Genomic DNA, 25,962 nt, shown 5'->3' on the forward strand with positions numbered 1-25,962 from the left:
TACCAGTTTAGGTGCCATGCCTCTTCGATGCCCAGCATGAGGTTTTTGGGTCATTCAACGCCCAACAAACTAACCATGTAGATGAACCTAACAAAAATAATGAGATCTACACAACAACCCCGATCCAGAAAAGCCCCAATTCATCGATCCACCCTTTCATCTAAGGCTAAGTGATGCAGGTGATCCTAATCTTGTAGTGATGCTGCCATGAGAACATAACACATGAGTCCACAATCAAAATAGCATCTTGCATATGCCCAAACAATCCTTTCCAAACCATCAAAACCACCTCATAATCCAATTCCCAAGACAGTAAACCATAATCCAATCTCATCACATGGGTGAGTACTCCACCCATCTCAGAGTGATTCACATCCATACTGCAAAACCACTTTAGCACATACCATGGCTGCAAAAAATTTGACAGCACAAACATAACCAAAATAAAAAGATCCAAGAGCCACACCAGCTTCCATCATCAAAATCACAACCATAATCCATGAGGAATCTCAGTCCTTTACCATTAATCATATTCCTTAGTGAACCAACTCCCACACTTGGAGTTTGACCATACACATTGCGATCAAATTGAGCCAGCGCATATGGCCCTTAGAAAATGACTTTTTTTATGCATAAAAGAAGTCCAAACAACGACTAAACATAACTTAAAATTCCCATTTTAATAATTTTTCACCATGCATAAGTGATGCACTATTATTGCAACTCACCCTCCTAGCACGTAGAGCCAGTTTTTAACCTCGAAAGGTGGAAAGCAGTATATGCATGCACATGAGGTATCCACATCCATCCATGAGGTTCCATAGATCACATGACATCACCACATCAACCCAATCAGGATGCAAAATAGTTCCACCAAATTGATCAAGCACATGCCATAAATTCACATATATGTAAAAATAACTTTTTTCTATTTTTGGATGTATGCCTGACATACAAACAAAATTATTTGACCTCAAACCAATGCATCAAGATCAGACCCATAACATAAACTAATACATTATCATATCACTCTGCCCACATGATACTTATGCGTACAACCCTGACATAAAAAGAAATCCATTTAATTCATATTTGCCCTTACTATTTGGGTTGACTAACCACATACCCCCATATAATTTTATGTACATTAAACAATTGAAATAAAATCATCAAAATAAAGCAGAAATCATATATGAACCACTCATCCAACTCATGACTCCAAATGGTACTTCTCTCATGTTAATAACTCACACTTACGAAGTGATATTGATGATCTAAATACATTTATCATCAGTAAGGTTAATCAAGGTTTTCATTTGTTTAAGTGTGTTCATTCATCTTTTGAATCTATATAGTGGTTCTCCAAGGAGCCTAGTGTCCAAACTATTGACTAAGTACAGTGGACAATCAGCTATATTTTAGCCATAACTCTTTACTCCTGAAATCTTCACATGACATCTACAAGAGAAAATATTATGGACAATGTGTTTAATCTTTGGTTCAAAGGGTTTGACATGATTCATAGAGATTTAGGAGATACGATCAAAACAATGTTCCTATTGTCTACGTGATGTGAAACAAAAGGTGCTTTTTATGCACCTAAGTGACCATAAACACATGCTAAACATCATGAAACAAGTATGGATCATCCTTGTACACATCCAACAAGACCATGCATGCCCTCATGTACAAAAATAAAACCACCAAGAGGGTAGTTACTCCGAAACAAAGTAGAGAGAGAAAGAGATGATGGCTGTGGAGTTTAGAGCTTCTTACCGTGCTTGAGAAGTGATTACCAACTATCAGAAGGCTTCTTGCTTTGCCACAAGAGAGAGGTTATGAGAGCTACATAGAGGTTTTTGCCACGGAGTTGATGAAGAGCATGTACACTATGAAAAGAGAAGAGAGAATAGTAAGCAAGTAGAGAGAGTGTGTGCTCTTCTTCTTCTTCTTCCTCTGAATGAGAGAGATGATCTTATGGAGATGGTGATGGAGAGCTTGCACCAATCCATATAATACGTACATATAGCCATGCGGTAGTAGACACAATTGTCAACAATGAAAACTGAGCCATGCGATAGTAGACGCAATTGTGGGCACTGAAAACTAAGCACTAGGGATGAATTTATAGGCATTCTACTAGGACGGCTTGCTCCCCAAGGTAGTAGCTAGCGCCCCCTCTCAGCCCAGATTAGCTGTCAGCTTTTGGGAAAAGACTCCAATCTTTTCCAAAAACATGGCTTTGCTTTTGGTGGTCAACTTTGGCTTTACCCTTCAATTTTTACTGCAAAAATTGATTAATTGATAGTATCTCAATAACTAATGTGACCGTAATCAAACTATGTTGCACCGTGATCGCCCAACATAATTATGGCTTTCTCATATTGCCTTGACATATTTACGATGCCGCTTTTTATAAAATTAATTTTTTGTTTAATCTTGTTTCTTCACCCGATGGTCGTTTTTATACCCGATGATGAGTAAAATTAATATTTTGAAGTTTAGATCATTTTAAAAAGCACATTGCCTTTCGAAAACATGAAAAAGTACAAAAAATATAAAAATAGAGTAAAAAGCAAAAAAAAATAATCTAAAGTTGAACCATGAGTTCCCCTTGTCCACTCAACAAGAAAGTAGACTCGCTTTTCATTGAAAAGCACCGAAAATCATGAAAAGCTAGAAATAGCATGAAAAGAGTCCACAAAGTATATTTTTACAAAATTGAATCATAGCATTCTCGAGACTCATAGATCAAGGATCCAACCCTGCTTTTTGCACCAAAGTCACAAAAGGCATGAAAAGGCTAAAAAAAGTAGATTTTTTCAGAACTGAATCAAACATTCGTTTGACCTACTCGAACATGAGAATGACCTTGCTTTTCATTTTAAAACCTTACAATACTACCAAAGGAACATTTTGAACCAGAAATTTGAGAAGTGTACATTGGAATCTATATTTCCTCTTTTAAAAGCGACCCTAAAGTTGGGGATTTTAAAAGCATTAGCTAACGATGGGACTTCTTGGATTATGGCTTCACTCGATTTCTTGGCAAGCCATCTCATTATTAATAAGTGAATGGGATATAGGAGGGCCTCTTAAAATGGAACTTTAAGGAAATTCTTAAAGCTTAAGCAATAAGGCCAATGCTGGGATTTTAAACAATGCAATTTTCATATTTTGTATTTGAAAATAGATTATTTTAACACAAAAGAGAAGTGGATAATTGAATTTTAAAATGTCTTTTTTCCACCCCTCTCCTCTCCCTCTCACTTAGATCTCATTAAAGGAAGCACTTTTCAGTCCCCCCCAACCAAAAAAATAGATTTTCTACATTCTCTCAACGGATTCTCTCTCTGAGATGTGAGCCAACTCTCTCATTCCCCCCCTTTTCTCTCTTGTCACTTCCCTCTTCCAATCATTGAGGGAACATTCTATGTTGCCTACTTCTGACAAAAAGTGCAGATCTTCCAAGATTGTAGATCTTCTCTCTCTCCCACTCTCTCTTCCTTTATTATCTCTCTCTCTCTCTCTCTCTCCCCCCCCGCCCCTCTCTCTCTCTCATGCTTCTCCCACTCCAGCTCCAAGTGAGAGAAATGGGAAACTCCATTACCTTTGTGGGTAGCAACATTTCTCTCTCTAAAACACTCATGGTCAGCAATTTGAATTCAAAGGAGATTGAGTTGCACTACCTCTCTTTCTTCCCTCCACAACATAATCATTTTCTCATATCTCTAAGTACTCTCTGCCTCTTTCCTCCATAGCCAGCTTCCTCTGCTTGTAGCAATCCTCACCAGTACACATTCTCTCTCTAATTTTCTTGATTAGATAACACAAATGTCATTCAGTCCCCTACCACTGCAAGACATTACTAATAAGCCAAAATGGTGTCAATGATAAACAATGATTTGGAGTAGGAGTCTGTTATTGTGTGACTTGGCACATCTAATCCTAATGATATAGATCAGATACGAAACATTGAGTGCAAGGCCATAAACTTATGGGGATTGATGGACATATTTACCCTAGCAATCCAATGACCAATGCATCACCACCCTTTTGTAATGTCACTGAGCTATTGTGTTTTATTAAAGATGGAAGAGACGGACTGCTTGGCTATTGCTAGAGATTGTATTCATCTTTTGTCATAGAAATGGAAGTAAGAATACAGCTCTTTGCTGCCTATTCTCCATTGCAAGAGAAGTATGTGAAGGACATTCACAGAGGAAGCCAATGAGAAGACAAAGCAGCTTAACGATGAGATGGAAAAGTTTAATCGAAGCATCAAAAAAAGGAGGAAGAGTGTCGGTTGGACAATTATGTTCAGCTACAACACACTACACATAATATGCATCGGTGAATCGATCATCTCACACATGTTCCCTTAGGCTACCACATTTGTAAGTGCAAGAGACAAACAATGTCTATGCTATCTTTAGGTGGTGGAGCTCAAAAGAAACATATATGTCAAACTAGGTAAGGATACTAATGCAAGCTTTTGATTTCTTACATTTTTTGCAGATTGCTGTAACTTTAGTTTATATGTAGGAACTTGGCTTGAATGATGATGGGAATTGATTTTGATGCTCAAATGATAGGAGGTACTCTATTGCAGTATATCATCAAGCCAAAGGAGTTGGTGAAGCTATTAGATGATCCATCAAATGCTGGCATTGCCATTGTTTTGTGCCAAAAATATTTTACTGAACTAAAGAGCATTGTGTCGCCTCAGGAGATGATGGAGATGTGTGATAGTGCACGAATAATTTTCAAGGCCTACAAAGCTTTGTACAAAATTGTCACACTAGGACACAAGGAAAAAGGTCTGTTTAGGTTGTTGCCAACACCTTACATGTCAGTGTTGCAAAAAAATATGCCAATAATGATGTTGCAAGCTTGTTAGGTGGATATCAATATGTGGAGGATGGCATGCCATTAGAAGATAACAAATCCTTTGACTATAATGAGTTCAAAAATATGTATGTTGACTTGTTGAAGCTCCCAAAATTAATGATCAGATTTTATGGGTTGGCACAGCAAGAGTGTGATGGCAAAGATATATTTGTTACAAAGCTTGATGAGTGCCAGATTGTCAAAGGGCAACAACTTGAAAGGGTAAGCGTTACACTGATGAACAGGGCCTTGGTGGGCATCAATGTTGAAATAAATGCCAACGAGAAGGGAAACGCGTATTTAGGTGTTTAGATAGAGAATAATATTTGGTAGCTAGGAGCTTTTCATCCCCCGCATGAGACACATGAGTCTCTGATATGGTATTTCAATCACACTCCAATCGTTAAATGTCATTTAGCAACAACAGGAAGGACAACAATTGCAGGTTTCAAGTCTGGGTACGTTCCAAGTTGAGTGCCATTTGGTAAGAGACTTGAAAATTCTCAAGTGTATGTTAGGGTGCAAGCAAGGTGCAGCAGGTCAAAGGGTGGTAAGGGTAAGGGTGACAAAGTTACAGTAAACTCTACGAAAGGTGTGTCCACTAGACAAATAGTGAGTAAAGTACTACAAAAATGGTTTCAACGTATCCTTAATTGTGACCAAAGTGTACCCCCTAATTGAGACATGGACGATCAAAATTGGGATCCTATTCTACCGATTCCACTGATAAATGTGCATGTGTGCACCCTTCATGCCCGTTTACGAATTCTTGACAAGTTGCTAATGCTCCATATTAATTATTCTTGGAATATGGAGCCTGTAGAAAGAAGGAAAAAGTATATAAGAGAACTCGAGGTTATTCTATCGAGTGTTGGTCTACATGGTGTTGAAGTTGAGCTATCAAAGGACAAGAAGGCATCTAAAAGTACATAGTATCACCCTAATAAAATATGTATGGGTGGTAGTAAAGCTAAAGCACTAAATTTGGTTTTGTAAAGTCTCTCATTTTGTATGTTAACCTTCACTCCCTACAGAGCTTTGAATTTGTGTTCGACTCATAGCACATATACTTGCATGCATGCAATGCCCAAAAAAAAAAAGATCTCTCAAGATACCAGACATAAACTTGCATGCATGCAATTTAAGAAGAAAAAAGTAAGGGCTCAAGCCCTTAAACCCTTCAAATGACAATAGCTACCTTTTATGAAAGAACATCAAATCTAGTGACACAACACAACAGTGTACACATGCAAAGGAGGAACACCAACCTCTGGATTTTGCAGATGACCGTGTCTCATCCTTGCCAAGAATCACTCCAAACTTAGATTATTTGTCCATGGAGAAGCTCCCCTTGCTAGCTCTTATGTTCGGGTGTTGATGCTCCGAGGAGATTTTGCACCTATGAGGGGGGACCTTGCATCCATGGTCCTAGGCTTCTTCCCCTCGTCTAATGACACCCTGGCAGTAGACTTCCTCATAGGGGTCCTCATAGTTGTGATGGTGCATAGTCAAAGACCTTGCTAGCTGCACAGCAGAATGAAGACGGTGTTTCTTGTGAGAGACGTGCAAAGCCTTTGCTCAAAAAGGCTTGACAAAGGTGTTTCTGGAGGAGGTCACCTAAGAAAAATGTAACCTATCACATGAGTTCAACAAAAGGGTATTTAAAGTCCTTGAAACTTACAGAAATATAAATACAGAACGATAATTTTTTTTCAAATTTGAAAAAGAATAACAGGTTTCAAAAGAAAAGGAAACATTATATTCCTAAAACATTTCACAGATAAGGGGTTTTACAAACATGTCTTGAATGCATGTGATATGGTAAATCCACTTTGTATCAATCACCTTTTTGCCAGAGGAAAATCACATAAAGTCCATGTGTGATTTTCTATAAGTGCATCATACTTTAATTGCATGGTAGCCATCCAATTTTTTGAATTATGTGCTTCATCAAAAGAAAGCAGCTCCTCCTCATCAGATAAACTGGAAACAACCAAATCAAAACAATTTGATGTATGATGAGAACCTAAATGAGTACAACTAGACATATGTGCATCCAAGTCACTGTCACGCAAAGTATGCACTACCAATTTTGGGATACATCTAGCCTCCTCATTCTCAACCCTTTCCACATCATGTACATCTGCATCACTAATAGGCTGATTTGTAACATTTTCAAAAGCCCCCATAGGCTATACATTTGCCTAAATCTAACTTACATTCAAGTTTCCACCATTAAAAAGAGGCAGCAAAGTGTCATAAATGTCTTTTGAGCTTACATTATTGTTGCTGGTACATGATAACAAAGGCTGTATAGAATCTTCCACAAACACAACATCTCGTGAAACTAAGAGATGTTTTGTTTGCAGATAGTATAACCTATAACCTTTTCTTTCAGTACTATAACCAACAAAGATGCATTTACCAGCCTTATCATCCAAATTTTTGCATTGTGTTTGTGGCACCAAAGCATAATCTAAACAAACAAAAACACACATGTGATCGAGAGATGGCTTCTTTTCATGCCATGCTTCAGAAGGAGTCATAGACTACAAAGCTCACCTTTTAAGTACGTAAGTAGAACACATGATGGCCTCAAACCAAAACAATTTGGAAAAGCTTGACTCTTGACCATACACTATGCCATCTCTTTAAGTGACCTATTTTTCCTTTCAAAAACACCATTTTGTTGAGTTGTATATGGCATTATACATTGGTGTTCTATTCCATGATTAGCCAAAAACACATTAAGCTCATGAGACATATGCTGCCCCCTTCAATCTTAATGGAGCTTGTACCCATAGTACATTTAGAGACATTTTCAGCCATAGCGAATAATTTCTTGATGCACATGAAAAGACTTAGCTCTAAGAAGACACACCAATGCATGCCTAGAGTAATCGTCAACAAAAGTCACGAAGTATAGGTAATTGCCTAAGGACAAAGTTTGCATAGGCCCACAAACATCACTATGCACAAGTTGCTGTCTTCATGTAGCCCTTATTGCATCACCCTTTGTAAATTTCAAATGCTGCATCTTACCCAAAATGTAGCCCTCAAAAACATGCTTGGAAGGTGCTTTAATAGGTAGCAAAGAAGCAACCATATCAGATTTCTACAAACACAGCAAACTAGCAAAATTCGGATGCCCAAAACGTGCATGCCAAATCTTTGCATTTGAAACAGCTTTTGAATCCACAATGGAATTTTCAAAATTCTACCCACACTTATCGTACAAAATGAGCATATATAGCTCATGACATAAAATTCCTGATGCAACAATTTTATCACCAAACCTGAGATCATGAACTATAAATTTTCCATCCACAAATTTGACTTCAAGGCCAAGTCTCACAAGGGCAGATACTTCCAAAAGGTTCTTTTTTATCCTTAGTACATAAATTGCATCAATAAGTGTGAAAGAACTTGCGTTCATAGTAGTTAGCAAAATTGATCAGATAAGAGGCATTGTTCACACAAGTAGATATATTCTCATGAGCGATAGCCTTGAGAGAGGTAAACAAGTCACGATGTGAAGTAATGTGCCTTGTAGCACCATCATCAAAGTACCACACATTTGAATTTGCAGCAATTGATATACATGCATCATGGACAGAAGGATCATAAGCGCACTGTACACCAAATTCCCACTCTGCATTTTCATCAGTATCACAATCTCCTTTCATAGAAGATTCTACACCAGCTCCACTAACCAGCCTGAGTCTTTCTTCTTGGCCTCTTTTGCCTTCAATTTAGGACATTGCTTTATCTAGTGATGATTAGCCTTGCAATAATGGCAACACATCTTCTTTTTTCCTTTTTCACTAGAATTTCCTAGATGAGGTTCTTCCAGTAGTAACATTAGAAACATGTGATTTGCTACACACCCAAGAAGCCTAAAGAGTGGCTACATTGTTGTTACCATCTTTTCTTTGAGCAGCAACAAAATCATGTTCATTAGCCCCGCTCTTTTTTGAAAGTGACCCTTGCAATAGCAATGTGCATAATGCATCAAACTTGACAGCTTGAGGGTCTAAGTACTAGCAAAAGCCTGGTAAGAATCTGACATTGCATCAAGACCAATTTGCACAAGTGATTTGTCAAAATTGATTTTGCCTACAAAAAGGAGTTGCTCATTAATATCCTTGATAACATCAAGGAAAGTGTCCATGTCATCTTCCTCATGCATAATCTTTGATTCTAGCTCTTTACAAAGCAATGCAACTTTAGCCTCATTGCGACTTGCATAAAGACCAGGCACAATATCCAAAGCCTATTTGGTTGATTTAGTTGAGTGAATGTGGGGAGTAATAGTGCACTTCATAGTAGATAATGCAATCAATGCATGAGCCTACACAACTCTAACATCCCAACAAGATTTCTCAACCATAAGCAAAATAACTCTAGTAGCAACAGACATGCCACCAAAACCTACAACATCCTTAACAGAGCCTGTATCCATAGAAGGCAAATGTACACCAATGCCCTGCACAACATTCCAAATGCCCTTTGAAAAAAGAACATGTGTCATCATATAATCCCACATTGGATAATTGTCCCCATCCAATATATCCTTAGCAAGCAAATATCTTGAAAACATTTGTGTTGTTATCAGCCGTGGCAAGTGACAGCACTTGATGTAAAACTACCTAGAAAGAGGAAAAATTAAGTAGGACCAACATGCTCTATATAGCACAACCCAAAGACGATTGTAACATACCTATCTACAAAAAATTACACTAATAGGAATTCTGCACAAAAGGACAAAATAGTATGTGCAATATTGCTTGTACTAGAAATGGAGACCAAAATGAGCCCAAATCAAGATTTTGAGCAAACCGAGCTCTTTAAGTCATCCCAAAGTATTTTTTGGCCTGTTGACACTTACCAAAGCTCACCCTAAAGAGAATAAAGTGAGTAGGCAGGTGCTGGCAACACTTTGACTATGCCCAGGAGGACGCAACTTAGGGTTGCAAGGAAACACACACAACTTGGAGAAGATGAAGAAACTCAAGGCACACAATCAAAAGTGTATTGCTTAGTGCACGATAGAAAGATAAGTTAGGCCTTTAATGATCGCCGTATATACAATGCACGAGGAAAAACCTCTTAGAGCGGGAAAAAATGTCTTAGAAATTCTAAGTGTGTTTACAAACATCACTACCACATATATGGTCACAAATCCCCCCTAGTAGTGATGTGGTGAATGAGAGTTGGCACATAAGTTCCATTCCCTAAGGACATGATCAATCCACATAGGGAAGCAAGCACAGAGCTTTGCAGAAAGCTTCAAATTTCTCACGAGTGAATGCCTTTGTGAAAATATCTACAAGGTTGTCCTTTGTCAACACAGAAGCCAAGATAATCTCTCATGTTGAGAGTCTCTCTCTAACATAGTGATAACCTTAATGTGCTATGTGTGAGCATGAAAAAATGGGTCCCTTACAACTCCCAATGCACTCTGACTGTCAATGTAGATGATGTTGGTAGTGTTCTGTCCAACACCCAAATCAACCATAAGGCATCTGAGCCATACACACTCAACCATAGGTGTAAAGACTAGAAACCACTTGTCGACACTCGCATGTCATAACAACTAGCCCAATTTGAGTTCAAAAAAATGTGTAAATTTGGTGGCAATGATCCCCCTTGGTATAAAACAATCCAAGGTGTAAAGTGCCACTCAAGTAGCAAAAATTTCTCTTCACAACATGCCAATGTTTAGACCCTTGGCTATGCATAAATCTGCTAACCTGTGAGACTACAAACTAAATATTTGGCTTCATATTGCATACATAAATAAGGCATCAATTGATAAAGAGTGAAATTGGCAGGATCACCAGCATCATGAAGACTTAATTTGAAACATGTTTTCATTGGAGTAGCAATAGGTTTACAATCCTCAAGGCCAAACTTACATAGTAACTACTTAAACTGTATGCCCAAGTAATGATGCATAAGCCCCAAGTCTTTCATCTTGGAAGTAGAAATTAAATTGTCCTTGGATTTAGCAACATGTCTCCCATCCGATCTGTAATCATCAAATCATCTACATATAGAATGATGAATCATCACCCTCATGCCTGACATACAAAGTGCTTTCTATTGGATTGTTACACCTTGTTTAACCAAAAGAGCACCAGCTTTCTCATGCCAAGAACAAGGAGACTACTTCAACCCATACAAATTTTTCTCACATTTGCACACTTTATCTTCTTGTCATTTCTTGACAAAATCACGAGGTTCCGCTATGAAAAATTCCTCAAATATATCACCATTCAAGAAAGCAGTAACAATGTCTAACTGATGTAGATCCCATCCAAAGCGAGCTTCCAACACACATGGAAAATATACTCTTTTTAAACAAATGATGTTTCATATGATTTATGCAGGTCAAAAATAAGGGTGCTCGTTTGGGCCACCCAATTTATGAGCACCTTTATTTTTTAATAGGTGTTTAGTGGTAATATATGTGGTAATAAATCATGACTATATTCCCACAATTATTATCGCATATATTGTTGTTTAACCACTATCGCATCTTTTGCCACTGCTATTTCCACACACAAAATATTTTCTCTTTCTATTTTCCTTTGGCTTTTTGTGGCAATGCTAGTGGTTCTAGAATTTTCCTTTTAGAGTGACACACATGGGGCATGCACAAAAACAATGAAGTGTTTGAGCTCCTTATGCCTAATGAAATGCAATGCTATGTGAAGAATTGGGAGAACAACACTGCAGGCGATTATAACACATCAATAGCCTCAATTTACAACTTTAGAAGAATAGAACCATGGGAGGAATTTTTCCAAGTGCTAAACAATATAACTTCAACAACAATCAATAAAGATTTCTTGAATATTCTTATGTACGTTATTCAACAACTCCACAATATTGATTTGCAATTGGCAGTCATCAAAACTAGCATTGATGACTTAAAATCTATTGCAAGACACACAAAAAACAATCAATGCATAAGAACTAAAAGTTCTAGATCATTGTTCCAAGATGTTGGACAAGCTCAATGTCTTTGCCCCTCAGTACACATACTTCACGAATATGAATAATAAGATAGCAAAAAACTACTTGTTTGGTAGTGGTAGAATGAGTGAAATTGCACTACTGTTGTGAGTCTTCAATGGGCATTCAATAAGTGGATGGTAGTGATGGACTTGTGATAGAGTTAGCACATGATTGGTTTGCAAAGTATTCTCGCATTATAGTGCGTGCACTCACAAGGATTTACTTTACAATGAAGATCACAGGGAAGGCATTAGGTGATAGAGTTAGCACATGATTGGTTTGCAAAGTATTCTCACATTATAGTGCGTGCACTCACAAGGATTTACTTTACAATGAATATCACAGGGAAGGCATTAGGTGATGGAGACATATTTGATTTTGGATTAGACTTCTTCAAGGAAAAGCTCATAGATATATTGAGCTATGTCCTCACACCAAACATTGTACAACAAAGTTTGCAACCCATCGAGTCTAATATCAATGAAATCTTTGCAATGGTGGAGAAAAAAGCAGCAGGACAAACAATTGAGTTTTTCATGCACAAGACATTTGGGTCTGCAACGTAAAGAACATGTTTGTCTATGTGATAGACACATGTTTAGACACTTTTGAGTTTAGTTCTTCTCCCTTATACTAAATTTTTATTTTTTAAAAAAAATACATCTTAAAGAGGTGTTATATGCAAAGAAATAATATACATACTTATATATAAATTGGCAACAATAATGTAAACATGCAAACGCATCATGGATTTAATATTTACATGATCATTCAAAAAATTTACGTGATCACAAAGCATTAATTAACCTTAACAACCATATAAATTAGAGTTTTTCAAAATTGGACTTCATCCAATAGTTTAAATGCATGACTTTGTCAATGCTAACAAAAGATTCACCTTGCCAGCTGATGTTCACTCTAATGTCATTTTGAGTAATTACGTGAATTTTAAATCCTTGAACGGCATGCATGGGCACATTGTGCCTAGTGGAATATAATTTTATAGTTTTTTTCATAAAGGAAAATGGACTCTTTTGTAATCATTTGCTTAATTTTTCCTTGCTAGATATGTGATGCCTCCCTTAACAATGATCATTATTACTATTGTGATCTCAAGGAGATCACTATGTACAAATTGTGTCACTATTACCTACGTTCAAGAATTATTTTTAAAACTCCTTATCTATATTTTTTTGGAAAATAAAATACACATTTTTCTTATTCAATGTGTAATTTTCTCCCCCAATTCCATTTTAGAGTACCCTTCTACATGTGGAAATCCAAAAATAACTTTTACAACCTTCAATACATGAGAAAATGTGCAAAAAACATTTCTTAATATTAACTTTAGTGAAAAATACCCATACACTAATGTCACAAGGCTTTAGGGTACCATCTTATTTTAAACAAAATTAGCACAAGGATGAGTTTTGAGTGAAACGAACCATTACAATATGCTATAAACCACTTTTAGGTTTACATCCTTATTTAGATAGAATTGGCATAAGGTGGTGAAATTTAGTTGTTGTTGTATGTCATTGTCGTTGTCATTTCCATCATTGCCTCCACCAACGTGCTCCTAAGAAGAAACATATACGTTACACACTTGTGTCCAAACCTCCACATGCCTTTGAAGGGTGACACATTTTCTTGCACTATGATACCTAGGCTCTCCCTAGTTTGATACTGCATTATGGGCATGAGTGACAGATAGCTTGACATCCATTTTGGTTGGATTTTTAGCGCAATCTAGCTCATATAGGGTGTTGAATGGATTTTGTGGTTCAAGGACAGATTTTGTGTTGTTGCGTGCACTTTTTGATTCACAAAAGTTAAGAATTATATGCAAAGTAGCAAGAATATACTTAGCATGAGGATTGTTGATAGGGTCAATGCATGAGACAAGTCGTCCATGGCTAGAAGCATTTTCATGTTCAACATCATGCCCATGTTCATTGCATTGTCCATAGTTCCCACTCTGCATAGTGTATGTATAGAAGAAAGGAAAATGGATGAAAATTTTAAGAGATGTAGCTTGTAGAGATGTGGGAACACAATTTTCTTTTTAAAGAAAACCAAAGTCACTGTATTATTTAAGGTCATTCACACCATCACTTTTGGGTGAGGCATAATATCGTATACTACAATTTGAATAAAATATCACACTAAACAAGATGTCACTTTAAGAAATAATCACCATCAATTAGATTAAATAAATAACATCACATTCCAAGTGATAATTTGACTAGTTACATGCCCTAAATTGACATATTACGAAATTGACAGCAATTATTTATAAAATTGAAGTTTGTTGACAAATACAAATAAACCATTCACACATGCCAAATAAAATGAGTTCAAAAGAAGTATAAATACAAAATATACATCATGGCTCAGAAGGAGGCCGTGCTATCCATGTAAGCGCAAGTGGAGGCCACATGGGTGGCAAGGGAAAGAGTGGCCTATGGAGTGGTGGTGGACAAGGCTGCAAAGGAACCATTGGTGGTGGGGGGTCCATAGAAGGGAAAAAATACTAGTGGAATGGACCATATGATGGCCAAACTAGCATTGGAGATGGCTGTGTTCCTAGGAGTGGATAGAATGGTAGCATAAAGGAGATGGGGATGTAGTGGTTGCGACAAATGGTAGAAAAATCACAAACAAACTTCAAAAATGCAAACGGTATTTAGAAACAATTTGTGTACTTCAAAAATGAAAACAAACTTTGACAAATAAAGTAAAATAATGCAAACGGACTTCAATAACGCACATAGACTTCAAAAATTGCAAATAATCTTCAGAAATGGCCAGTTTGTTGTGGATCGGTTCGTATTAGCTTGGTCCATTTAAGTAAACCGCATATATTAGATTATGGTTTGTACTAGATCTACGTACATGCATTGTGTAGTTATGGGTGTGTACTTATAACAAGAGTGATTGGTTCATTTGCAGCATCATTGGTAGATAAAGTATGGACAATAGGATGGTGTGTCCTTGTGTGCGATGCAAGCGTCGGATCTTTTGAAATAAAAAAATATGTGATCAACAAATACGCAATAACGATCTCTTTCTCGTAACAACTATAAGATCTGCGTTATGGAGCTCGTGGTTCGGAGGCAGTAGATCAATCCATACAAGTAGACATTGCTCTAATTTCATAATTGAGAAGGTGATTATCAACAAACAAACAGCCATCGACGGAGTCCACCCCACCAATACTTGATTCCACATTCCAAGAAGTTGAGATGGAGTAGATGTTAGATGCATTCTTTGACATGGAAAATCATGGTGGCGATGTTGGATTGTGGGAGCACACACACACAAGCAAGAGAGAGAGAAAAGCACAGAACACACAGAGTGGGTGGGGAGACAAAGAAGTGGCAGCTCCCCCTATACAGTATACTCACTATAAGTATAGGGTAACAGTGGGCGGGCGCCCACGATCTGGGCGACCGGTCAAGGCACATAGGCCTTAACCCCAACAACCTCCCACTTAAAGGCCAATGTGCCTATAAGCAAGATCTACTAGTGTACAACTAATAGAAGGTGAGATATTCTCTCAACCTATGCCCACTGACTCTCGATGAGCTAGTGCATCCAGCTCTACTGATAGACAAACATCCCGCTGCGGAAGCCACACAGAGCTAGCTCCAAGCTCTGCAAATAGTCTACAAGAGCTCATGCACTCCTGCAAATATCGATCCAATATCTGCAAACCTCCCCTATGCTCTATGCCGAGATCAGTCATCGAACAACTAATCAACCCTGCTGCAAATGCTCCCACTGCAGCTGCTATGTCGGGCCTCGAGATCAGCATCTCGTACATGAGGACACCGAACGTTGATGCAACCATGGCAACCTCTGCCACCTCCAACTCAGAACTCAACTCATGGCAATCCTGTCCCCTATCATAGAGACCATGGCACTCTGACTCCGAGCTCTGGAGTAACTCCTCGTGCCCACCACATATCACATGTGTACCAAGAGTATCCATCTGTCCTGAATCTGCATCAAGCTCTGGCATAAGCATATCAAGAAATGACTCCACAATAGCCGACATCTCAGCATCCATGTGAGTCATCTCTGTCATCACCTCTGATGACTCATCCTGTTGTGACTCACTAGAGCTGTCCCTCTCTACCTGTGCATCCGTAGACGCAACCTGCACAACAAGGTCACTGCTCTACACTCCATGCAAAGCATCCTGCAACCCACAAGCAAAAGAGACCTGCCTGCTCTCTTGCTGTCTACCTGGCTGCATGATCACAGAGACAGCACCGTCTCTCGCGTGATCCACATGCAATGGGTAACCTATACCACTCCTAGCACCTCTCGCAATCACTAGCGAACCCAAATGCATCACAAAATCTCGCTCTCGTAGCGAAATCTAACATCCACAATCTCTAAGCTGACCAATCGAGATCAAACTCACTGTCAAATCTGGTACATAGCGCACATGTCGTAACAAGTAAGATGCACCACTCGGTAATGACAGTCTCACATCTCCTACACCTGCTATCGCATGCACCGATCCATCGGTCAAACGTACATTGCCAAGCATCCCGCTAGAATAGCTACAAAACCATTCACGATGCGATGTGACATGAAACATAGCATCTGCGTCTAGCAACCACTACGAAGGGAGTGCACTATCCACATGTATAGCATCTCGTGCGTATCTTGAGGTAAAAGTGACATCCCCGTCACTAGTATAATCCGACACTACATCTGCCTCAACTGTCAAAGCAATTGAGTCCATGGCATCACTACATACATCTCTAAGATTGCCATGTCTCCTACGATGTCGCATACGACAAAAACAGCGCCGTCTAACGTGTCCAGAATGACCACAATACCAACATGTCACCTGTCGGCATGCTCGTGAATGTACATGTCTCACACGAGTCCGTGATGACTCAGATCTATCATACATATCATGTAATCTGCGCCAAAGTGCTCTCGAAGTAGTCTCATACATAACAAGAGCATATACAGATTCCGCAAGGTGCAAAGAGAGTGTAGATAGTGCCATCTCGTCTAGCTCCTGCCACTGATCGTCAGACATGTTTGAAGGTCTACCTGCATCACCACTCAATGGTCGATGCAACCCTCGCTATGTCAATGCATCAAGCATACACTCTCTCCATGCCGCAAAGTCTGACCCATCAAACACGCGCATCTGTGAGAAGTCACAATCTGATCGATCACCTGTCTCTGCCATGAGCACAAGTAGCAAGCTAGATAGCAAAACCACCTCACCAACAACACCTGGAAACTGTCTACCAATATGGCCAGAAACACAATGTAAAACCTGTGAGACACACTCCAAAATAGAGCTCCCGCAATGTCAATACAAGCCTTGCATGCTCTAGTATCACACTGCAATCTGTGAGCTAATCACCAAGCCCACATTGTGCGGTATCGATGCATACACACGCACAAATCTCCCACCTGCAGAGAACACCGCACGCAAATGCTCAGTGCAACCCGCAATCTCTACCTAGATCGCATAAATGATGCGCATAAAACTTCTGGGAAAATTTCGCCAGAGTTTCGTCAGTAAAACGGCCACAAAACCAGTATCCAAACTGACTGCACGCTCAAAACCATGAGCAACCAAAGCGCATCAAACCGCATTCCAAATGCATGCACCAATCTCCACACTTTGCATACATCATTGCAAACACCTGCAAATCTAGTACACAAATATCTACTCTACCTGTGACTGCCAAAAAACATGCTCGAGGCATACATTGCCGAGCTCAAACTGCAATCACATGAGTCTCCTCGACAATGTCTAGTACCTACTATGTCCATGAGCATGCACACGGCTGCCCATACATGCAAACAAACACCTGTGTACCTGTGGGTGTGGCTGAAATTTAGCCCCTGTACCTGCCAGCCAGCTTGTGCTAGCCCTGCAAGTTGGTCTAAATTCCGCCTGCGAGCTCCTGCAATGCTTGCAACTTCGCCTCTCTTCTGCGAATGCGAGTGGGCGGAACTGAGAGCTCACCTGAAGCTTATCTGCAAGCCACTGTATGGCTATCCACAAGCTCCCATTGCTCTCTCCGCAAGCAAACACGCCTACAACCCTCTTCTGCAAGCTCCGAGACTGTTTATGGCTTCAAGTTTCCAAACGCTGCTGAGCAACGCGACACACACACTAGATTGTGTGTGTGTGTGTGTGTGTGTGTGTGTGTGTGTGTGTGTGTGTGTGTGTGTGTGTGTGTGTGTGTGCGTGTGTGTGTGTGCGTGTGTGTGTGCGCGTGCGTGTGCGTGTGCGTGTGCGTGTGCGTGTGCGTGTGCGTGTGCGTGTGCGTGTGCGTGTGCGTGTGCGTGTGCGTGTGCGTGTGCGTGTGCGTGTGCGTGTGCGTGTGCGTGTGTGTGTGTGTGTGTGTGTGTGTGTGTGTGTGTGTGTGTGTGGACACTACACACACAAACCCCTTTGCAGAGAGTGCACAACGTTGCTTGATTTGGTCTTCAAAAAACCTCCAGTGCTGCAGTTTTATTTTGAAGCAATTGCTTTGATTTGATGCAGGTCGTTGTAGACCCCCCTTAAATCTTGCTCCGAGCCTTGTGCAAGCTCTCGACTTTTGCTAGTCGATGTCCAAGCTTTCCAGCTATTTCTGTGCTTAAGCTTGCAATCGATTGGCTATCGATTCCATGCTCGTGGCAGCTTCAATCGGTTCTCAAGCTACCCAAAGCTCTGCAGAGTCGACAGATCTCCTCATGCCCCAAAGCTTTGCTCACTCTCAAGCTTTCAATTTTCTATCTGCAATATATCTCATGCCCGACTCACCAAGCCCCAAAGCAAGCTCACCTCTCTACGAGGTCGAGGCTGCTATAGCTGAGATCTGCATGCTCGCACACCGCAAGCACACTCGTATCGCTCCTGTCAAGACCGCGCGCGCAACATGCACACACCGTCGTCCCTAGCTCTGATACCACTTGTTGGATTGCGGGAGCACACACACAAGCAAGAGAGAGAGAAAAGCACAGAACACACAGAGTGGGTGGGGAGACTGAGAAGTGGCAGCTCCCCCTATACACTATACTCACTATAAGTATAGGGTAACAGTGGGCGGGCGCCCATGATCTGGGCGACCGGTCAAGGCACATAGGCCTTAACCCCAACAGGCGACAACATTCAAGGCAACACTACAAACGAACCTCAGTCATCCATCCATATCGACGGCATGAGGGAAACGATAAAGAGGGCGAGATGATGCAAACTCTTGCACGTATGTCACTTTACAATGGTGCAAAAATATCAGTTCTTCGTACCGCTTTGGCCATGCTTAATTTGTAGTCTATTTAAGAGTGGTTTGACGCCTCCGTCGCAAAGCTTTTCAGGTAAATACATTGTATCCTAAGCATGCCAAAGTCCAATTTAAAGTTCAATGATATGATCGTTGTGCTCACTTGTTGATGTAATGACAGGTTTCTCAATCAGAAAATCTTGTCGAAAGATAATCAGATGCCCCCTACCCGTCCAACCGCTAAAAAGCTTCTTACTAACTTGGGCTTGGATTATCACAAAATACATGCATGTCATAATGATTGTATACTCTTTCAAATTGAGTATGCAAATTTAGAAGAGTGTCCCAATTGTGGATCAAACAAGTATAGAGAGGACACACAAGGAAAATTTGTCCCTGCAAAGATTCTTCAACACTTTCCTATCATTCCAAGAATAAAGAGCATGTTTAGGTGCAAGTCTATAGTTGCTTTGATGACATGGCATTCAAATACTAGATCGATAGATGATGTGATGTGGGTACCTGACTCTTGTGCATGGAAGCACCTAGAGGAAAGATGGCCTATATTTAAGGATGAGCCTTGCTGTATCCGTTTTGGTCTGGCAATGGATGGAGTAAACCCATTTGGATTACGGAGTTCGTCATGGAGCACGTGGCCTATTTTCTTGGTTAATTATAATCTTCCACCATGGCTAGCTATCAACAAGAGCCATCTATTGTTGTCATTGATCGTCCCAAGAAAGTACAAAGCAAAGAACATGGACGTCTATCTGACACCACTTATAGAAGAGCTCCAAATCTTGTGGATAGGGATTGATGTGGTTGACATGTCCCCACCAATTGGATGACAAAATGCACATGTGCAAGGCATTCTCATGTAGACCATGCATGATTGGCCTGGCTTCAACGAGTGTTCAGGTAAGTTTCTTTGAAACCCTCACGTATATGCTATTCATGGTTGTGCCAACACTTTTATTTTATTTTTATGATTTTTTAGGCTTGAGTTACTCGGGCAATCATGCATGTCTGAAATGTGGTCCTTGGCTTCCACCGCCATACTCATTTGAGCAAGACAATTTCTCGAGGGGTGCACCTTTAAGTAACTATTCATATAATGTGCGTTCAAAAGGTATTAAGAAAACCCCTTTACTTACATTTTTAGGTTATAAAATGACCCCTTTTTTTTCAAAAACTTACGCGTTTTTCTCTAAAAACAATTTAGAAACCCCTTCTGTTAATACTCTTATAAAAATTCTATAATGTTGGCAATTAAAAAACCCATTCATTTGAACTCATGTGGTAACTTATATGTCTAAGAAGTGAACCCCCCGAGGACAATTTACGAGGAGCATGGTAGATTTTTGCTTGAAGGACATCAGCTATGTGGACCAAACATATGCAAACACGAGATGCATCCATTGACAGCGAGCGATTGGAAAAACGCGTGGCTAAAGAGGGGAGATTTCACGCCACCAGCCATGAAAACACTTTCTATTTTCGATGAACTCCCGTATTGGAGTGACTTGTTGATACAATTTTTCATGAACTCCCATACTGGAGTGACCTGCTGATGCTTATAATTTTTGTAATTTGTATTGAATCTACCTCTCGCTCTTCAATGTCAAAATGTAGGTGGAGTTCAGTTGCTTTTGCACTCTTCCTTTGGGCAGAGAGGGCTAGTTCCTGGTGCTACAGTACATAAAACATCAGTTCCCAACCCTCCATGTCCAAAAAAAACAAAAGGGGTTTTGGCACCGGTACATGTGCCAAAATAGGTGTCAGTATGCACTTCAAAACACGCGCAAGTATGCCTCTTGAAATTGGCGGCGATATTATGCACGATGTTATACACATTGGAAGGCTCTTTTTGTTTTCGGTGCAAATTTCAATGGCTATACCGATGGCTCATTTCATTGCCTATTCCTAAGGTCAAGATACCAGCGCATATACTGATGATAGGATGCCGATAATGATACCGACACTTATACCATGGTTTTTTATTCATAAAACATACTTTTACCCATTGGTACATGCATGGATATTTGTGCGACGTGTTGTAGTGCTTACAAGCACAATATATAAGGAGTTCATGGAAAATAAAAAGCCTTTTCATGCCCGATTGAAATCTCCCCTCTCTAGCCACATGTTTTTTCAATTGCTTGCTTTCAATGGATGCATGTCGTGTTTGCATATGCTTGGTCCACGTAGCTCATGTCCTTCAGGAAAAAATCTACCATGCTCCTCGTAAATTATCTTGCTCCTCATTGAAAACCAAGGTGGCGACAACATAAAGGTACGAAATTGTATGAAGGCAATTTGTGCCAATACCAACTCCTTGGCTTGTCCACCTAACCAAGAGCAGATGAGAGTAAGATGAAAGGAGGTAGGCTTCTCTAGGAATATAGATTCCAGATTGCTGAGAGAAATTCATATAAAGACCTGCATTAGAGCTACATTTCTTAGAATCCAAAAAGTTCATGTTGAACGGGGCTTTAATCAGCTCACCCTTGTCCAAACATTGAACTCCTTTAAGTACTTTTAGCTAAGAATCCTCCATTGTAGCCGTTGGTAGATTTGCCAAAATACCCATGTTTCTATTGAGATGGGTGCCAGAAAACCTTTATTAGGGAGTAACCAAAGCTTATGTTCCACCCCCAAAGATTCAACCTCCACCTATCGTATAGGTAGAAAGGGAAATGTTATAGACACTTAGGTACCAATTCCAAGAGCGAAGTCTCACTAAGAGAACATAAATCTTTTTGAAACTCTTTAATAGCATCATCTCTACAAAATAGATTGTTGGTAGGAGGGAGAATAGGAACAATCAGGGCCGTGAAAAAGCTTGGGCTGAGCCCACATTGCTTCCTGAGAAGATTAGCAAGTTCAGCACCATCACAAGAGAACTTAACCAAGTATAGTCTGGATATTAGCAATAATCTAGATTAACCAAGATACCCTCCTTACTGTTTTTAACCAAAATAGCCAAATTTTTGACCCATTTGTCAAAGGAAATTATGTGAATCAAGGAGGTATTAGGGTTATTAGAAGAGGCCACAGTAAGAGCTGATGCTTCATCATCTTTTATGCATCTTAGAACCAAAAGATAAGCCCTTGAAAGCAGCTCCATTGGTAAATCCAGACCGTGATACAAGGAAACAACCTAAAAGAGGCATAGTCAGACACGTCTCAAAAATTAGAATTATAGAAAGGATGTTTTATGAGAGGTTGAATCTAAGATTTTTTCTAGGCAAGGAATGCATACTGAAAAAAACCAAGAAAGGCAGCAGTGTAATAGTGCAGTATTTTGGTAGCCGCCTCATCTTTCAACCGGTCAGAAAACTATCATAAGGACCCGTGTGAAGCTAGCCCCTTCTAGCTCAAACTTACATTGACTATTCCAACAAAGCAAACCTGACCTAGCGTTCTAGGAACCTGGTCCTGACCCAGTTGTAAGACTGGTTCTAGGTGCAATTGTGTGTGTTTTTGTTATCTACATATATTACCCATAAAAAAACATTTACATGTTCAAAAACCAAGGAACCCCAATAAAAACAAGGTATTTGTACAAAATACACTTAGATAGCAAATTTTGTATAAATGAATACAATCAAGTTGGTACAAGTCACCATCCTAAAAGGTAGAAATTCCTTCCCAAACTTCAAACTTGCAGCCAATCTTCCAATAAGTACAGTAACCAAAAAATTAAATCAAAGATAGTAGCCCTCACCTGCACCCATAGAAACAACACAGCATTTAGTTTACATTGGCTCTTTATGTAGGTGATGCATGGGCATCCTAGTTGTTATCCATGTCACAAAGGTACAACTTTTTGGTGAAAGTAAACTATCAATAAAAGATAAATTACATGAGAAATTGGTAAACATTTCAACCAATATAATCAAAAACTCAACAATTTATTGATGATTAGTTACATGAGAACGGCCCAGGATTATCACTAGAGGTATTCATGTGCTAAAGGTCTTTATAATTAATCTCCTTATTCTTGCAGGCTCTTTTAAGATAGATTCTTTTCCTAGTAATCGCCATGTTCTTAGCCGCAAAGGAGGCCACATATTCAGCCCTTGTTGGTTTAAGATTTGTTGAGATCTATGCCCTCTTGATAGGATCAACAACAATACTCATCCGTGCAATCAGCTTATACTTTGGTACTTCTTGGTAACAATAGACATTTAGTTTTGGGCACCATTAGTATTGTAAACCGCATCGACACAATTTTGTTCTCAAAAAATTTTGAATGGTTCTGCCTTTATTAATTCATAGTGAACAATTCCATCAAATTTATGCCGGATTCCAACGAAAGTTGGAGGAACTCATGATCCCAGCAATTAGAAGATATAAGCATTCATCACATATGCTAAAGTAGGATACAATCTGCTGAGATCGTTATGTACCTAATCAAAAATAGGTTAACAGATACCAGTCAAAGAGGGAGCCAAATACTGGCCTACAGCACCATACCAGACCACGGCAGCCATCATCGGTAAGGAAAAAAATAAGGAAAATAGGGTCAGTCAAATAGAAAATATATGTACATGAAGCAAAAGGAATTCCTTCGCATAACCGACCTGAAAGATGCATGCTATCAAATATCCCATGGTTAACTAGTGCAATGTTGTTTCCAGCAAGCCCAACTACATTACCTAGCATTCAACCAACAGAGTCCCAACAATATATATTCAACCAATTGAGTCTCCACCCCCCTCAGGTATTTATGAACAACTGCAATCTTCATATCGTGAACAACCATTTTCGGAAAGGAGTAGGCACCCAACATCTCACGCATACTCATGCCACAAGCTCACAGCCACTTACATTTAGAGACGAAGCCAAAGAATGAACCTCCAATGTCTGTTGCTTTTCTTTCCCCTTAGCCATAGTGTATCGCAGGCACTACAACAAAAACTCAAGACTAAAAGTGTAGGGAAACCCCTCACCTTTAAATAGGGCTGTATTGGTAATGCAGTGAGTCATCATCCCACCCATACGCAAGAAACTCCTTCGCATCACTAACGAGGTCGTGTATTATCCAAAGTAGGTGGCCGTTCCGTGGTTGTAATGATTGAAGACATGTGATCTACCAGCATTTTCATCCCAAAATAAGGCGGATCCACTCTTCCACTTGTATCACAGTCGCCGAAAGGTATTATGTAGGTAAGTATAAAAATCGATTCCAAGTGAATCAGAAAAACAAGCTTTACCCAACTTCTACCAAGCACCAAAGTATTCCCAAGTGAAGTCAATGGTTATTATCGAAAAAAAGCCTTACCAATGTGTTATTATGAGGGCCTTGCTTTTGGGCTAGGGTAGGCCGAAACTTAAAAAAATTTTAAGGCCAGGCTTAGGTGTGAGCCAAGATAGCACATTTAAGTGCTTATTATAAGAAGACAAGGACGAAGTTTCCACCTAGACAAACATTTGTGTGTGTGTGCGTGAAGGAGAGAGAGGTGTGTGAGTTTTGAGAGGAGAGAGGGAAGGAGAGATGGGTGCAAGCGTGATGGTGGGAGAAGAAGAAGAGTAGGTTATGCTGTAAAAATGCGGCATAAGGTGCTCTATTTCTTTTTTAAGTCAACCAAATTTTACCACGACTATTACTATTACTATTACCTGTTGGATTTCAGGCCCGTTGCTGGTTATGGCCAGGCGGCAGGCGATCGCCCACTTATTATTTGGTTCTTATAGATAATAAGGAGAGTGAGGGCTACTCTCTCACAAGCTCCACTAACAGACTGTGTACTATGTTCTTCCCTTCCCCCTTCTCCTTCCCTCTCTTGCATACTCTGCACAAGCACCATCAATTGGGTATCAGATCCCATGAGCACAGCTCCCGAGCCCGGCTACACCCCACGTGCGCAGTGACCCCTATCGGGATTTGGAGAGCTTTGGCGAGCTCTATAGAGAGAACAGGAGATCGGACTGAAGCTTTGAGAAATTTTGGAAACATTAGAGATCCAAGGCAAGAAAGCCAAGTCAGCCAGGGCCGAGCAGAGGGGGAAATTATGCTTCAATTTGGTAGTAGGTTAGCAAGAGCGAGATCAAGGAGCAATCGCGTGCAAAGCTTGGGATTGAGGAGAACTCAAGAAAGGTTGGGCAAGTTGGCGGGCAACAAGGTAGTAATAATTTTGGGATTCAATCGTGCAAAAGCAGTCCAAGAGCAACAGAAATTTGAGCTCAAAGAGTTGGTCCGTGAGCAGGTGAATTGAAAGCAAGGGCTCGTCAATCGTCACAACTCACAATTCTTCATCAGTGCAACATGTCGAAATCCATGGCAGCCGGGGTGCAATGCATAAAGGACAGTTTGGACAAGTGATTTGTCAGAAATGATTTTTCCTACAGAAAGGAGTTTCTCATTAATATCCTTGATACTAGCAAGGAAAGTGTCCATGTCATCTTCCTCATGTATAATCTTTGATTCTAACTCTTTACAAATCAATGCAATTTTAGCCTCATTGCAACTTGCATAAAGACCACATAGAATATCCAAAGCCTATTTCGTTGATGTAATTGAGTGAATGTGGGGAGTAAGAGTGCACTTCATAGATAATGCAATCAATGCATGAGCCTACGCATCTCTAACATCCTAACAAGATTTCTCAACCGTAAGCAAAATAAATCTAGTAGCAAGAGACATGCCACCAAAACCTACAACATCCTTAACAAAGCCTGTATCCATAGAAGGAAGATGTATACCAATGCCCTACACAACATTCCAAATTCCCTTTGACACAAGAACATGTGTCATCATATAATTCCACATTGGGTAATTGTCCAC

This window comes from Adiantum capillus-veneris, chromosome 23 (genome assembly GCF_014529385.1).
Source record: "Adiantum capillus-veneris isolate H3 chromosome 23, ASM1452938v2, whole genome shotgun sequence".
NCBI classification, from domain to species: domain Eukaryota; kingdom Viridiplantae; phylum Streptophyta; class Polypodiopsida; order Polypodiales; family Pteridaceae; genus Adiantum; species Adiantum capillus-veneris.